At 38.1% G+C, this 17,280-nt stretch overlaps 1 long non-coding RNA gene across 2 annotated transcripts; it reads left to right on the top strand.

The window, feature by feature from the left end:
• Window positions 1–606: 606 nt before the first annotated feature.
• LOC108945313 (uncharacterized) lies at window positions 607–13,574 on the top strand. Of its 2 annotated transcripts, none has more exons than XR_011409629.1 (3): window positions 607–1,064; window positions 12,016–12,961; window positions 13,318–13,574. It is a non-coding gene; the product is annotated as an uncharacterized lncRNA (long non-coding RNA). The 2 variants fall into 2 exon arrangements; XR_011409630.1 differs by having other exon boundaries at window positions 608–966.
• The last annotated feature ends 3,706 nt before the right edge of the window (window positions 13,575–17,280 follow it).

The raw sequence follows: 17,280 nt of genomic DNA on the forward strand, positions 1-17,280 counted from the left end.
TATAATGTTATATATGAACTCGAATTCACCTCTTTCGAGTATGAGGGATCGGATAACTAGCTACTAGAGTAACAAATTATGTTTGGGGTATTGCAAGTAATAAGATCCTCATATTAAGAGGGAATCCTTTCCGCATGTGATTGGATTTCTACATGGAGCTTTTGTATAACCTTAATAGGTTTCAAATATTATAGCTCTAGATGCTCGCATGTCGCACGAACTATTTGTTTGTAATTCTTTGTGTTATTCACATGATAGTGGATAGGGTCTAGCCCATCATGAGCGAAGTGGGCCCACATGAATTATTTATATTATAGCTCTAGATGCTCGCATGTCGCACAAACTACAAGAAATAGGACTTTTTGCAGCAACAATTAGCGGTGACGTGATGTGTTGCAACAAATGTTATACTTTTAGGACCGACTTTAGAGTTGCTGTTGAAGATAAACTTTTAACAACGACTTATTTAAGGCGCCTCTAATATGCGCTATTAATTACTGAATTTTTCTTTCCTGGTAAGACCAAAATTTGGCTCCATAGATCTAGCAGCGACCAATTAGTAGTTGCTGCAGAAGAACACTAAATAGAATAATTAAAATAAAAAAAAGTAAATAAAAAAATTCTTAATCAAAAGATCTCAAACATATCAAATGTCTCTTTGCTCGGTTTCTTTTCTGCAGTACCACTTGTTTGATCCCTTCCTTCTTTGTAAAATTTTCAATGTTCTCTCTGATCGAAAACCTCAAATCACAAAATATGAATCATATGGTAGAGATTCAAAATCCCTAATTAAAAATTGTGATTCCATCAGTTATGTGCTAAAATCCCAAATCCTTTTTGTGGTAAATGTATTCTCTGATTTTATCTCAAATATTTCTGACCCATTTACAAATCTAGAGGAATCGACAGTCGTCTAAAGCTAAAGAAGGAAGGAGGAAAGTTTGAAGTTTGAAAATCATTGCGAGGGTAAGCTGTTTGAAACCGTCTGAAGTTTTGAAGTTTCATTCCCATATTTTGTCGATTCTCGGTCTTGACGGTCGTATCCCAGTTATCTCTTTCTCTAGGTAAGCTGAAAGTCTTTTTGTTTTTTGAAATTCTAGACCTTTTGGTGTTGTTATTGTGATTGCACACTCGATATTACATTGGGTATCTTGAGTTCAGTAATTATGCAAAAAAGCTTATTTTAGGTTGAATTACCAGGGTTTTTAGTTTTGAAGATGGATTCTGTTCCTTTTGGAATATTGAGTTTTAAGAAATTTCCCAATGTATTTAATTTGTAGAGCATGAGCATTTTTTCTTTGTTTAATCTCTACTTTATACACTTATGAGCATTGTTCACTTCAGCCAAATATTCTACTCCGTCTTTTCCTGAATATGTAGAAAAAAGGTCATACTTAAATAATTCAGGAAGGAGAGCATGTGAGTCAGGTCTTGTACTCAGCTTAAATAATTTATATTCTTTATAAATCAAGTCTTTTCAAACAACTTTCAAAGCTTTGCATTTTTTTTCTTCTGAAAATTCAACATCCTTAACGATGAAACCGTCTTTATGTTGTTTCCCCAGTATGTGGCTGCCTTATTTTGGAGCTAGGATTTGCGCTAAAGTACGTTGTGCAGGGATTTGGATACTGTTGGATATGACTTGCGTCACACTACTTGCGATGATGTTAGGTATTGATTCTCTTATAGTGTGTTATGGAGATATATCCCTCTGTGTTCTATATTTAATTGCTCCAATATATCATATGAGAAACAAAAATAGACAATTTAGCATTTATTTATGTAGAAAAAGATGAAAGAAAGAAGGAAACTCCTCCATGCTTTTGAAGTGGACCTTTTCCAGTGTTACAAGTAGCAAAGACTTGTCCTACTTTTTATTTAATAGTGTTTCCCAAATATAGTTTGAGTGTGCCATTTGATTGTGGTGGTGAAATGTTTGTATATTTTTATCTTTTATTGGTTTCAAATGTATTATTTGTTATAAAGAAGTTCATTTTTGTATAACATAATCATAGCTTATATGACAAATTATACATAGAGGTTTCGATAATTAATTACGATTGAGGTATGTTTAGCCATTATAACGACCCGACCGGTCGTTTTGAGCATTTACGCTCATTTCAACTATTTAAAGTCTTGAATAAATTCCTACGAGGTATTATGACTTGTGTGAATTGTCGATTTTAGTTTTAAGGTATTTCGGAGTTAGCTTGGAAGGATGAATTTTAAGCGGGAGGCAGGAGCAACTGGCAAGTGCTTGGTAAGCCAACAGACCATGTTGGAAGCTTGAGTTAAAATAGTTGACCGGATATTAACTTATGAGTAAACTACCTCGGAATTTAATTTTGATAATTCCAATAGCTCCGTATGGTGATTTTGGACTTAGGAGCGTCTCCGGAAAATTATTTGGAGGTCCGTAGTGGAATTAGGATTGAAATGCCAAAAATTTAATTTTGGGTAGTTTGACCGGGGGTTGACTTTTTGATATCGAGGTCGAAATCTGATTCTGGAAATTTGAATAGTTTCGTTATATCATTTATGACTTGTGTGCAAAATTTGAAGTCATTCCGGATTGATTTGATATGTTTCGGCACAAGATATAGAATTTGAAAGTTCAAAGTTCTTAGATTTTGATTTGAGGTGCGATTCATCGTTTTGATGTTGTTTGATATGATTTGAGGCCTCGAGTAGGTCCGTGTTATGTTATGAAACTTTTTGGTATGTTCGGACGGGGTCCCGAGGGCCTCGGGTGAGTTTCGGATGCTTAACGGATCGAATTAAGATTTGGAGGAGGATCTGAAGCAACTGGGCTGCTGGTGTGATCGCACCTGCGCGAAAAAGGGCCGCAGGTGCGAGCTCGCGGATGCGAGGAATGATTCGCAGAAGCGAAAATGCATGGGCTGTCCAGGCACCGCGGGTGCGAAAACAATCATCGCGGGTGCGAAGACCGCGGGTGCGAAGAAATCACCGTGGGTGCGAAGATCCTGGACAGAATGTTAAAAATAGAGGGGTTCCGAGTTTTTCCATTTTTGGGCCTTCAAGCACTGTTTTTGTGGCAATTTTGAGAGCGAATTCAAGGGAAACTTGAGGTAAGTTACTTGTGATCATTTCTACTCCATAATATTGAATTATCATCGAATAGTCCGACTAGATTACATGTATTTGAGGTGTAAATCGGGGGTTCAAACGTAGGGATTTGAAAATAAGATTTGAAGATTTGGAGGTCGAGTTGAGGTCGGATTTTGGTAAAATTAGTATGGTTAGACTTGTGGTTGAATGGGCTTCTGGATTTTATAACTTTTATCAATTTCGAGATGTGGGCCCGACAGGTGATTTTTGGGGCGTAATTTCGGATTTTTGGAAAATATTAATATTTTGATATGGAATTAATTCCTATAATTTTTGTGGGCTGAATCAACTTAATTGTGACTATATTTGAGCTGTTTGGAAGTTGATACGCGCAGAATGGAATTTCTAGAGCATCGCTTAGCTTGGACCCACAGAGGTCATATTGCTATGAAATATTTATTTATACTCAGTCATATTCATTTCATTGTATATCATATCTCAGTCTCTGTTATTTATTGATGCATCATATCATCATTTTTGGGCTATTCTCATGACACTGTGAGCTCATGAGAGAGAGAGAGAGAGACTGGAGAGATTGATGATTGAGGGATGCCGATGGCCTGATTGTGAGGATATTTTGGGATCGGGATGCACGCCGCAGCAGGCCATGTTGGCTTTATATATATTATTACTATTATATGGATCGGGGCTGCCCGCTTGCAGCAGGCCTTATTAGCTTATTATGGCACGTGAGTTGTCTGTGCCGATTCTGATATGATATTGTAGCACGTGACATGTCCATACAACACGTGAGTTGTCCATACAGATTATAGCACTTGGGTTGTAGGAGCCCCCCGGAGTCTGTACACAACCCCAGTGAGTGCACGTACCTGCTGAGTGCGAGTGTCGAGTGCCGAGTGTTGAGTGACTGTGAGGCATGAGTGATTGTGAGGTATGTCCGAGTGGCAAGAGTGATTGTGAGGTATGCCCGAGGGGCTTCATATGAGTGATGTTCTGCCCGAGGGGCTGTTTATGATTTTATCACTTAGTTGCATCGCATTGGCATGCACACATGACATACATGCATAGAGATGTATTTTTCTCATGATGTACAACATCACACCATTCATGATTTCTCACACATTTTTGACAGATGGGCATAGTGATGTATTTGTTTTACACGGGTTATCCGGAAGTAAAATGAAAAATCTTATTTATTATTGAAAATATTTTGGGAGAAATTTATTGTTTTCAACTATTCATATTTTTGGCAACTTCGGCAAACGGTTTGGATTTTCACTAATGTATTTGAAAGGAAGAACTATTATTTTTGAAATTATGAAACTATTATTTTTGAAATCATGATTAGTTCTCGGAGATTGTATAAGATTAAGATCTTTATTCACTTAAATTGCTTTAATAATTATTATTGGAATTGGATAATTGAAAGTTGGCTTACCTAGCGGGTTGGGTTAGGATCCATCACGACTAGTTGGATTTTGGGTCGTGACAAGGTGGTATCAGAGCACTAGGTTCATAGGTTCTATAAATCATGAGCAAGTGTCTAGTAGAGTCTTGCGGATCGGTATGATGGCGTCCATACTTATCTTCGAGAGGCTACAGGGTATTTAGGATATATACTTCCCATCTTTCTTTCCTTATCATGAGAGATTGATTCAGCTTGAGACATAACTCTTTGAATTCCTTCCACGTATTCGTATGCGCACATGAGCGCTTGGTATCAGCTGTGCATCGCCGGCTTGTGATTTTATGAACAAGGTTCAAGATGTGTATTCTGTGTTTTGGTGATGGGCCAGTCTGGAGGACTTGAGGCCAGGTTTAGACTGCAGCTTAGGCTCGGAAGCTTCTGTTGTAACCTGTACATTTGGACTCATATGTCCGGTAATATCCCTATGAGTGGAAGTTGTGGCTCGATGAGCGGTGGAATGGCTTTGTGATGAGTATGATGTAAATGCGGGATGTGTTAAGACGATTTGAATATGGCGAGAAATGTTTCCTTGAAATGTAAAGGAAAGGCCATTGGGTGCTTGATTTTCGAATTGATGTGGCATACAGTCTCCAGTATGAATGTTTTGAAGGATCTTTCACATTGTTAAATTTTGAGGTAAAACTAAATTCTCACGTCTTGTTAATGAGTTTGAACTCAGATAGACTAAGTGATTGCATAGTAATTGTGACTGCGAAAGGGTATAATAAGATACCAGATTGAGACTAAGCAGGTGGGTTATCCCCTGCGGAGTAATCTACGTAGGAGTATTCCTTATGATGTGAGTAGAGAGTTTCTTTTCTGCCGACGGGGTGTATGGGTGGAGATTTGAATCTGAATCTGGTTGAGAAAGTTGACTTGTGTGTTAAGAGGATGAATACGAGCTTAGCAGATGATTGAGGTATTTTTATGGTTGGTGTTGTATGAACTTGGGAAGAAGTTTCGTTGGACTGACTGTGGCATTATGGTAATAAGAGAGTATTGGTATTGTGAGTTATGGAATGTTTTAATCTATGGCTTTGAGCCAAGTGGGGGAGTCTGCTATTGACAATTTGATTTCATGGTTAGGTGTTAAATTTTAATTTTGGTCTGAGGCATACTTGTGGGTTAGCTATGATTGTAGAAGTTGAGATTATATTGCACGTATGAGTAAATGAGGATGACTCGAATAAGGAAATTCCTGGTTAAGGATTATATTGCATGTATGAGTAAATGAAATTCGCAGGATGAGTGAGTTGTTATTGGTGAATGATGTAGTGCGCACGGAGTATGAATTTGATATGTGGTGTTAAAGTAAAGTTGCTTCTTTGAGTGTTGTGCTGCTAATGGGGCACGTGCCTTTTGCCCCATTTAGGCGGTGAAATTAGGTTTGAGCAAAATGGGTAACTCCCGAGAAACATTCCAGTGGGTTTGAGAATTATATATAGCAATTGAGAATGTTTTTGGACTTGTGTATGGATAAAATCTGAGATTTGCGTTTGATGGTGCCTGGACTTGCGGAAATTCTCTATGACTATGGATTCTATATTTTTGTATAAGGAAGGTAAGAAGAACAATTTCAAATTCACATAAGGCATTCTCAGAGTGAGTGTTATAGTTGTGGTATTTTTGAAGGTGCTTAAGAAAAATACAGTTGCTTATGGGCCGTAGGGCATTGTGGTTCTATGCTAAGGTTTGTAGGGTGAGTTGTGGTTAAATATCGTGGTATTTTAGCAATAAGAAATATCAATCTGAAGACAAATTCGGAATGGACTCGGAGAAAATAGGACAACTGGGTAGTAGGTTGGATCAGTATGGTAATGGATATGATCGGTTCTTTAGGTGCTTATGATGTGGGGGTTTTCTACAGGTGCTTTGTGGCAATACACCTGGACTTGGCGACCTGCGTGGCTTGGTTGAGTTTGAGGAATTTAGTTTTAAGGGCTTGATAATGTGCAAATAGATTCTAAAGTATTCTTGATGGTTTCTACCGGTGTGGAGAACGTATTGTGTATTGTGATTTCCTCCTGGAAAGAAGCAAGAGAAAGGTTTCTAACTGAAATGGTATGTAAATTATTGGTGACTCAAAGTTGATAATAAGATTCTTTTGCTTTTTACATGATGGCAAGATAGATGTTATATGTTGTACGAAAGCCAGATTTTCATGTACAAGGTGGCAATACAGTCTTGAAGAGAAGGTAACGAATATTGGACAACATGGACGGTTTCAAATAACTAGATGAATACTATTATTACTTGGTGTTGTATGAGAAATAGGCGTACTTCAGAAGGCACATTGTATTTTGACTTACGGATGTATAAATTAGTATTGCGGTACTCACATGGTTGATAGGCTGCTGATATTCAAATTTTGTCAAGTGGCACGGAAGAACTTTTAAAGTATTTCTCGTGGGATGATCGTGTATGAGAGAGGTGTTAGGCATTCGGGCGGTGGAGATGGAATCAAATATGGTGATTCACGTGTTATATGGATTTAGAGATTGGGAGTTCCCAGGAGCAGATTGTTTCATGGTTGTGGACTGTGAAGTTGTGGCCGGAGCTAGCCAGATGATAAAATGTGTTATGATTCAGTCATTATGGATTTTCGGATGGATTTTTATCTATTTGTGGGTAACCCGAGTTGATTTGGGGGTCCATAGGTAAGCTCAATTAAGATTGTGTATTCTACACCGAGCCAGAATGGTTGGCTCCATACTGCTATTATTGAGGGATGTATCATTCGATTGATGTTGAACTTATTCGTGTTCTTAAATGATCTGTGAGTTACTCCTTTATGCTACGAGGAGTTGTGATTCATTAGTTATGTGCACAGATGGTGCGGTTCTATTTGAGCTTTATAGCGGAATTTGAGTGTGATGAGTATTTGGGTATTGCATGATCGATATCGTAATGGTTATGTCCTTTCAGGTTTTGTGTGGTATTTTTGTCATTTGCCTCTCCGTCGTAATTAATTTGGAGTAGGGTGGCTCGGGGTATATAATATGAACCTCGTGTTAGAATCGGGTGATGGTTCTACAGTGTATGATGAATTTTCAGCGTTTCGTTGTGGCGGTACTTGTTAATCTGGCGGGGCAGTTCTCTCATTTGAGTCATTTTCCATGACCGGGTACATTTGAATGTTGCGTATTGGTGCACGGATGACACGAGTTGTGGCTCCGAGTTATATTGGTGCGGTTTGTCTGTGGAGCAGTTATGTTTAGTAATATAAGGTCATTGGACCTGGAATGAGTACTATCATGTTTAATTTCGGTATATTCGGGAGTATAATATTGAAAGTCGACTCAGAAAGTGATTATGATTCTGGTTGGGGCGAGAGATCTCCATGACTTGTTGATCTGATAAGGAGTTACGAGATTCTGCGTGTTTCTTTTATTATCAACAGTGTACGAAGGTGTGGGGATGAGGTTTTGTTTGATATGGGGTTTAATGCTAGTACTTGGTTGGTTTGAAGTAGTAATTGTGATCATGAATGGTGCTACGAGCGGACGAGTTGTCTAATATTCTGGGTAAATTGTATCCGTGATTATAGTTATGGCTCGATGTAGCTTGTTCAGACTCATACAGGGTGCAAATGTAAGATTCGTGTCTTGAAAAGAAATTCTGAAAGTTGGGAATTGAATTTCAAGGTTTTTGGGCTAAGGTTAAATTAAGGATTTTCAGTTGTATTGTGTTGTCAAGCTCATATGGAATAGGATGATGTGGATTCACCCCCAGGTACGTGCGTGATAAGATGGAATAGTAATTTGGTAGCTTGAAAACAACTCATGGCACGTTCGAGGACGAACGTATATTTAAGTGGGGGAGATTGTAACTACCCGACTGGTCGTTTTGAGCATTTACGCTCCTTTTAACTATTTGAAGTCTTGAATAACTTCCTACGAGGTATTATGACTTGTGTGAATTGTCGATTTTGGTTTTAAGGTATTTCGAAGTTAGCTTGGAAGGATGAATTTTCATGTTGGAAGCTTAAGTTGAAATAGTTGACCGAATATTGACTTATGAGTAAAAGACCTAGGAATTTAATTTTGATGATTCCAATAGCTCCGTATGGTAATTTCGGACTTAGGAGCGTGTCCGAAAAATTATTTGGAGGTTCGTAGTGGAATTAGGCTTGAAATGCCGAAAATGTAATTTTGGGAAGTTTGACCGGGGGGTTGACTTTTTGATATCGAGGTCGAAATCTGATTCTGGAAATTTGAATAGCTTCGTTATGTCATTTATGACTTGTGTGCAAAATTTGAAGTCATTCCGGATTGATTTGATATGTTTCGGCACAAGATATAGAATTTGAAAGTTCAAAATTCATAGATTTTGATTTGAGGTGTGATTCGTCGTTTTGATGTTGTTTGATATGATTTGAGGCCTCGAGTAGGTCCGTGTTATGTTATGGAGCTTGTTTGTATGTTCGGACAGGGTTCCGAGGGCCTCGGGTGAGTTTCGAATGCTTAACGAATCGAATTTGGATTTGGAGGAAGAGTTGAAGCAGTTGGGCTGCTGGTGTGATCGCACCTGCGCGAAAAAGGGCCGCAGGTGCGAGCTTGCGGATGCGAGGAATGATTCGCAGAAGCGAAAATGCATGGGTTGTCCAGGCACCGCGGGTGCGAAAAAAATCATCGCGGGTACAAAGACCGCGGGTGCAAAAAAAAATCATGGCGGGTGCGAAGACTGCGGGTGCAAAAGAATTCATCGCGGGTACGAAGACCGCATGCGCGAAGAAATCATCGCGGGTGTGAAGACCGCAGGTGCGAAGAAATCTCCGCGGGTGCAAAAATCCTGGACAGAATGTTAAAAACATAGGGGTTCCGAGTTTTTGCCATTTTTGGGCCTTCAAGCACAGTGTTTGAGGCGATTTTGAGAGAGAATTCAAGGGAAACTTGAGGTAAGTCACTTGTGATCATTTCTATTCCATAATATTGAATTATCATCGAATAATCTGACTAGATTACATGTTTTTGAGGCATAAATCGGGGGTTTGAACTTAGGGATTTGAAAATAAGATTTGAAGATTTGGAGGTCGAGTTGAGGTCGGATTTTGGTAAAATTAGTATGGTTAGACTCGTGGTTGAATGGGCTTCCGGATTTTATAACTTTTATCGGATTCCGAGACATGGGCCCCACAGGTAATTTTTGGGGCGTAATTTCGGATTTTTGGAAAATATTAGTATTTTGATATGGAATTAATTCCTATAATTTTTGTGGGCTGAATCAAATTAGTTGTGACTAGATTCGAGCCGTTTGGAAGTTGATACGCGCAAAATGGAATTTCTGGAGCATTGCTTAGCTTGCTCGACATTGGATTTTGCTTGTTCGAGGTAAGTAACTCTTCTAATCTTGGAGTTGAGGGTATGAACTCTGAATATATGTATTTCGTGAATTGTTGGGAGGTGATGCACATGTTAGGTGACAGGCGTGTGGGCGTGTACTATAGAAATTGTGACATAGTTGTTTCTGTGGAATTTTGTAGTTAAATGATCTTGGCATTTTCCATGCATTTTATGAGTTAAAGAAATTGAGCTGAAAAGCATATTAAAAATCATGTTGAGGCTATGTGCCAGTATTATTGGGACCCACAATGGTCATATTGCTGTGAATTATTTGTTTAAATTGAAAATTCATACCCAGTCATATTCATTTCATTGTATATCATATCTCAATCTCTGTTGTTATTTATTGATGCATCATATCATCATTTGTGGGCTATTCTTATGACACTGTGAGCCCATGAGAGAGAGAGACTGGAGAGTTTGATGATTGAGGGAGGCCGAGGGCCTGATTGTGAGGATATTTTGGGATCGGGTTGCACGCTGCAGCATGTCATATTGGCTTTATATATATTATTACTATTATATAGATCGGGGCTGCCCGCCTGCCGCAGGCCTTATTGGCTTATTATGGGACGTGAGTTGTCTGTGCGGATTCTGATATGATATTATAGCACGTGAGTTGTCCATGCATCACATGAGTTGTCCGTACAGATTATAGCGCTTGGGTTGTAGGAACCCCTCCGGAGTCTGTACACACCCCCAGTGAGCGCAGGTACCTACTGAGTGCGAGTGCCGAGTGCTGAGTGACTGTGAGGAATGAGTGATTGTGAGGTATGCCCGAGTAGTAATGGCAAGAGTGATTGTGAGGTATGCCCGAGTGGCAAGAGTGATTGTGAGGTACGCCCGAGTGGCATGAGTGACTGTGAGGTTTGCCCGAGTGGCAAGAGTGATTGTGAGGTACGCCCGAGTGGCATGAGTGACTGTGAGGTTTGTCCGAGGGGCTGTATATGAGTGATGTTCTGCCCGAGAGGTTGTTTATAATTTTATCACTGAGTTGCATCGCATTGGCATGCACACATGACATATATGTATAGAGATGTATTTTCCTCTTGCTGTACAACATCACATCATTCATGATTTCTCACACATTTTTGACAGATGGGCATAGTGATGCATTTGTTTTACACGGGTTATCCGGAAGGAAAATGAAACATCTTATTTATTATTGAAAAAAATTTGGGAGAAATTTATTATTTTCAACTATTCATATTTTTGGCAACTTCGGCAAACGATTTGGGTTTTCACTGATGTATTTGAAAGGAAGAACTATTATTTTTGAAATCATGATCTGGCTGAACATTTTATCTATGAGTTACTTTTGGTATTATTTACTTCATGTTGTTATGGACTGTTGTGGACTATTGGTTGTGGACCCGACCTTGGTGGAAGCTCATCACTACTTTCAACCTACGGCTAGGTTTGTTACTTACTGAGTACATGAGGTCGGTTGTACTGATACTACAATTCTGCACATTGCGTGCCGATGTTGGCTGTTGTTGTTGCTGTGCTCGATGGTTGCGGAACTTGAAGATGTACCCGCTTTCCCGTTGTAGCTGCCTCTTGTTCAGGGTAGCCTTAGATTTATAAAAGCTCTGTTTATGTATTGTTCAAACAGACTATATATTTATTTCATTTCCTTTTTGTATACTCTATTTTTAGAAACTCATGATTTGTACTACCAGTTCTTGGGGATTGTATAAGATTAAGATCTTTATTTACTTAAATTGCTTTAATAATTATTATTGGAATTAGATAATTTAAAATTGGCTTATCTAGCGGGTTGGGTTAGGAGCCATCACGACTAGTTGGATTTTGGGTCGTGACAACCATGTGAGGTTGCTGCAATGGAGTTCGTATCTTTCAAGCCTATTGACTTTTTCTGGTCATCTTCAGAAGCAAACAAAGCTAGTTCTAGACGAGACAAGAACTGTTAGCATGTATGATATTTCTTAGTAGGAATTACATCATCCTTTATTACCTGGTTTTTGTGTGTGCTATAATTTAAATGTTATACTTTGTGCTAGAAAATGTTATTTTATGAAAGTTGGACTTAGTAAATCATAATGGATTCTACTTTAAAGTGCGTGATAGACTCAAAATGTTTTATGAAAATAGACTCAAATTGCAAGAAGAACGTGAACAAATGGATGAAGTGTTGCAAAGGAATATAGAATAGAACAGAGTTGCAAAGGAAGTTGGAAAAAGAGTTGCAAAAGAAGTTGGAGGATGAGCATGAACACGTGAATGCAGAAGTAAATAAGAGGATCCAAGAACAATTGGCTACTATCACTGCCAAAATGCAACAAGTACTGTTAATATTTTGTACTTTTCTTGACAATTCTTCCTCCTTATTTTCTTTTCATCTTCTCCTTCTTTAATTTTTATTTTCTTGAGAATAAGCTATTGGCTTGTTATGTGTTCACGTCAATTCTGGATTTGTCAACATGGCCTATGAAATTGTATTCTAGTTTTATATCCTGGTGCAAATTCTGGATTTTGCTTCATGAATTGTCTCGTCTATTTGTTTGAAATATACGTAATGCTAACATGAGATACCATGCTGCTGGAATTATATGTAGTTTCTCTCTCTGATTTTGAGGCATCTCTTATATGTAGCTTATCTTTAATTTTGAGGCATCTCATATAAAGGCATCTCTTATATGTAGCTTCTCTACTAGAATGGTAGTACAACACTGTGTGAAAGGTTTGGATCCCAACGACATTGTCTACCATATAAAGAAATCTTGATAACATCCTCCATGTCAATCAACACAAAATTCGTAAAACTTTACGCCGTTTACTATAATAAATAATTACCATTATATAAATACATTTGATAATGACTAGATGAATTGTCTGTTGCTCAATCCTCAGCCCATATTTTGTGTTTCTTCTTTGAAATAATTTCAAAGTGATAAAATTGTATACAACTTTTATGCACTTCATATATAATATGACCTTCTTCAATGTGGGAAGTAGGAAATTATACTTGGTCAAGAGTCACTGGTAGGATGTGGCTCACTAGGACGAGAAAATAAGATTGACAAATATAGCTTCACAAGTATGAATACTCTTGCCTTGAATACAAATGAGCCATTTGTGTTGGCATCTCAGTCTAAACAAGTCTTCTACTTGAACAACTTGGTTGTTGGCTTGTAATATTACGTGTCTGTTCATGTGAATCGGTGTTTGAACGAGGCTATGAAGTGTTTGATAAAATGACCGAGAGAAACTGGGGTTTTATTCTACTGCCACTTTGAGAATGCAAAACTATTTATGATATTATTTATGTGAAGATGCAAAAGTGTCTTTTAACTTATAACTGTAGCGTCCATGTAACTAAATAGTTCATCTTGTTGGAATTTTTTTTCTTTGATGGATGTATTTTGATCTTGTATTTTTTCCTCTTGATAACAGGGACAAAGTTCCTGAACAATCACAAATGGCGATGATCAAGGAGTTTGAAGTTTAATGTTTAGTTTTTTCTTTTATTTTTTTGGGTCAAAAGGCGTCGACCAAGGAGTAGTTCGAAGTGTGAAGACACTTAATGTAATGTTTTTCCTTTGTCATGTGTAAATGCATACAATGGCAATAAACAAGAAAGTATTGGGTAGTGTATTAGATAATTGACTATATAGTAATGAAAGTATTTATAGTATTTGTGGTGAGAAATATTTTTGGTGTTTGTTGAATTGGATGTTTTTGTATTTGTAGGCAATTGATAGAAATATACCTAAATCCTCATTTCAGAAAGTAGTAGGTCACCATAAGAAATCTATAGCATTGGTTAGTTATTGAAAAATGGCTTCAGTGGCGACTATACCTTGTTGCTAGACATAGTTAGTATTTGTGCCGACGAGAAGCGTTACTAAAAGCCCTTGGCTGCAGTGGCGATCAGAATCGCTGCAACAGATACTATTCGCGGTGACTGCACTCGCTACTAAAGTCATTATTTAGTGGCGACCTTCTCAGAAACACAGATTGAGTAGCCTTTTTTGTAGCAATATTGTTTACTTTTAGGGGTGAGCATAGTCGCTGCAATATTTGGTTTTCAGCGACTCCATTTAAGTCGCTACAGATAACATTTAGTAATGGATTTAAGTGGAGCAATCCCAAAGTCGGCTCTAAAGACAGTTAGTGGCGACATTATAGTCTTTAGTAGCGACTTAGTCGCCACTAATAGGCTGACCCAACCATTACAAGAGATAAAGTTAAAGGAGGTTATTTAGAGAAAAACTACCGTACGTGATTAAGTTTTTTTTCTTTTCGAGGGATGTTAACTTCTTCCCACGTAACTCCTCTTCCCGTGACAAGTAGACCTTCTCTTCTGAAGAACTTCTCCGCTAGAGAATTTAATTCAAGTAATTCTTCTAACAATAAACACTCAACAAAAAGAGGACATTTAGTTCGTGAAAATAACTTTGTTTTCAAGAGATTCAGAGTACGATTTGGGTAACTATTTCGGTAGTGAGTTCGGCGATAAATAACTTTATTTCGAAGAGATTCAGAGTACGACTTGGGTAACTATTTTGGTGGTGAGTTCGACGATCTCCAATGCATCACAAATGTACACAATTCGTTGTTCTTACCCCGCAATTTAATCTATCAAAAAAAAGGAAAATGGAGGAATGGATTTAGACAAGTGGAATCTAAATTGGAATCGAAGACTGTTTGGGATTTAAGATTTGAGAACGACGACGTTCCACGTTGTGGCTAAGGCCAACATGTCTCTTGTAACACTGTGCGTCCGTGTGCATGACAAAGAGAGAAGGTCTACGAATAATACAGAGCCACGACATAGGGATTTAAAAGTGTTTTGGGTTGTCTCCCACAACAAAAACACGTGTCGACGTGTCACTGCAGTAACGTACCTGAGATTTTAACACGTGTTATTTTATGTACCAACTAAAGTTAGTTATAGTGATTTTTGAAAATGAAATGGAGTGGCAGTATTAATGAGACTTAGAAACAACGCTGCTGACGAAGATGCCGCATTAAATTCAAATAGAATTTGAAAAAAAATAGAAATACAGATAAAGAATGTGATAATTCGTGGAACGTTTAAACTTATTTTTCTTTTCTTAAATTTCTGTTTTGCTTTCTGATAAATTAGTTTTTTAGAAACTTATAGTGTTCAACAAAGAACAAATATTAGTGTGAGGCTGGAGTGGAAAGAACTCAAGAAGTGGAAAATGAATGTAACAAGAAGAGAATGTGTGCATTAGCCAAACGATAGCTCAAGTTGTGATTGATTGGTGGTTTTGAATCACCAACCAAAATTTATTATATGTCGTGATGACGTCCAACGTCGTCGCTAGGCAAGTCAACGGTGAACTACCAACTTAAATATTTATTTTATTATTTTTAAAATCATAAATCTTATTTAGACAGAGAGGTCAGTTGATGTGTGACTATAATTCCATAGTTTCGTACATTATTTACCTTGCATTTTATATGCTTTAATGATAAACTACACTTTAATTGTGCGTAACAGAGTTTATTTTATGTGTCGGTGAATTGGAGATGAAAGTAGAGCAAAAGAAATACTTAAAGTCTAAAGTGTACACGAAAACGGCTGAAAAGAAGAAAGAAAGAAATGAGCAGCCTACGAATGAGGAAGCTGGTGAAGCCAGGCCTAAAGTGGGCGTTAGAGCAGGCGACGCCAGGCCTATAGCACGCATTGGAGCAGGCCAGGCGAAGGGTAACGCGAGGTCCACCAGGCTTTGGAGATGGCGACGCCAGGCCTGGGGCGAGCTCAAGCTGGCGGTAGACCTCGCGAGGCCAGGTCTGGGCGTGCACATTCCGAGTTTTAAAGACTTATTTCATCTCCTGGTTTGACTAGGACTTGGCCTACACGTTTAGGTCTTTTCCTACACATATAAATAGACCTAAAAATGCCACTTTTGAGGACTTTTGCAACCAGAGGCAAGGATAGCTCGTGGAACAATCGTTGGGAGTTAAACTCATCGATTTCTACATCCCTTTATCTTTACTTTGTAATTTAATTATGCAAAATACTTTGGATATTGTGACTATGAGTATGAGTAGCTAAACTTCTAATCTAGGGTTTTGATCGAACCTATTGGAGGATAATTTTCTTGTTACGTTAATATAAATTTGCCGTAGTATTTTCTCTATTTGTTCAACTATATTATTATTGTTGTTGATTGAAGGGCCCTCAATCGACTGTGCCTATTTAGTATATATTACTCGGGAGAGAGTGCATATTTAGGTAGTTGTTGAACAACATCACTCCTAACATATATGAGGGATCAATACAAATGGTTTAAACGTAGGATTAGAGATAACGAAATCTTGGTGCAATCCGAGTGAGCCGTAATTAATGCCAGCTAGCGTAATTCGGGAGAATATATCTAGTAAATTGTGGTAATTACTTGGGAGAGAGTTACGACAGTCAGAGTGCTCATGATCGATAGAGAAGACTTAGGCAAATTTATAGAAGACGTAGCGAAAAGGATTCCGACAATAGGGGAAATCATAACCTTAGATCATTCCAATTCTTGTCTACAAATTGTACTAGTTAGTTATTAATTGTTGCACTTTCATTACGTAATATTTAGTTAGTGAACATCCAACTGTCACTTAAATATTTCTGAAGATTGATTGCGTGAGTTCGTGCGAGTCTAGTAGTTGTGTTTGATAGGTTAATTCCCTGTGGGATTCGACTCCGGACTTATTAGCCGGAATATATTTGTAACGACCGCTTAGTCCTTTTTATAAGGCATAGTTGGGCATGATCAAATTTTGGCGCCGTTGCTGGGGAGTTAACGGTGTATTAATTGCAACTAAAAGAATTGCTAGAATTCTTAGTGTAGTCAATTTTCTTCATTTTTTAAATCAAATACATTAAAATTTTAATGTTTGTAGTCTTGGGTGTTACAGGTGCATGCCTAGGCACTTCTCGAGAGCTAGTGAATTTCTCGAAGCATTATCAGATCCTGAGAAAGTTTTCAATTCATTAAATCGTGCAAACAAGAAGAACAGAAAGCAACAGAACTCAACAGAACGAATCGAACTAGACATGGATGACGTAATAGAAAATCCAAATAACAGAAATAATGACCCGAACAATCAGGGTGTGGCGCCTCTTGTGCCAGAAGCAGCCTTGTATGATTGGGCACAACCCACCGCCGAAAATCTGGCGATCGCAATTGCAGTCCCTCAAATATAAGCGAAATCATTTTAAATCACAAACAACATGCTACATTTGTTGCAGAACAAGGGACTGTTTTCAGGGTCTTACATTGAAGATTCTCAACAGCATCTGAAAAATTTTCTGTCGATATGTGTCGCACAAAGGCAACTAAATGTGACACCAAACGCAATAAAGCTGTTATTGTTTCGATTCTCGGTGACGGA

Source organism: Nicotiana tomentosiformis, chromosome 7, assembly GCF_000390325.3.
Source record: "Nicotiana tomentosiformis chromosome 7, ASM39032v3, whole genome shotgun sequence".
NCBI classification, from domain to species: Eukaryota; Viridiplantae; Streptophyta; class Magnoliopsida; order Solanales; family Solanaceae; genus Nicotiana; species Nicotiana tomentosiformis.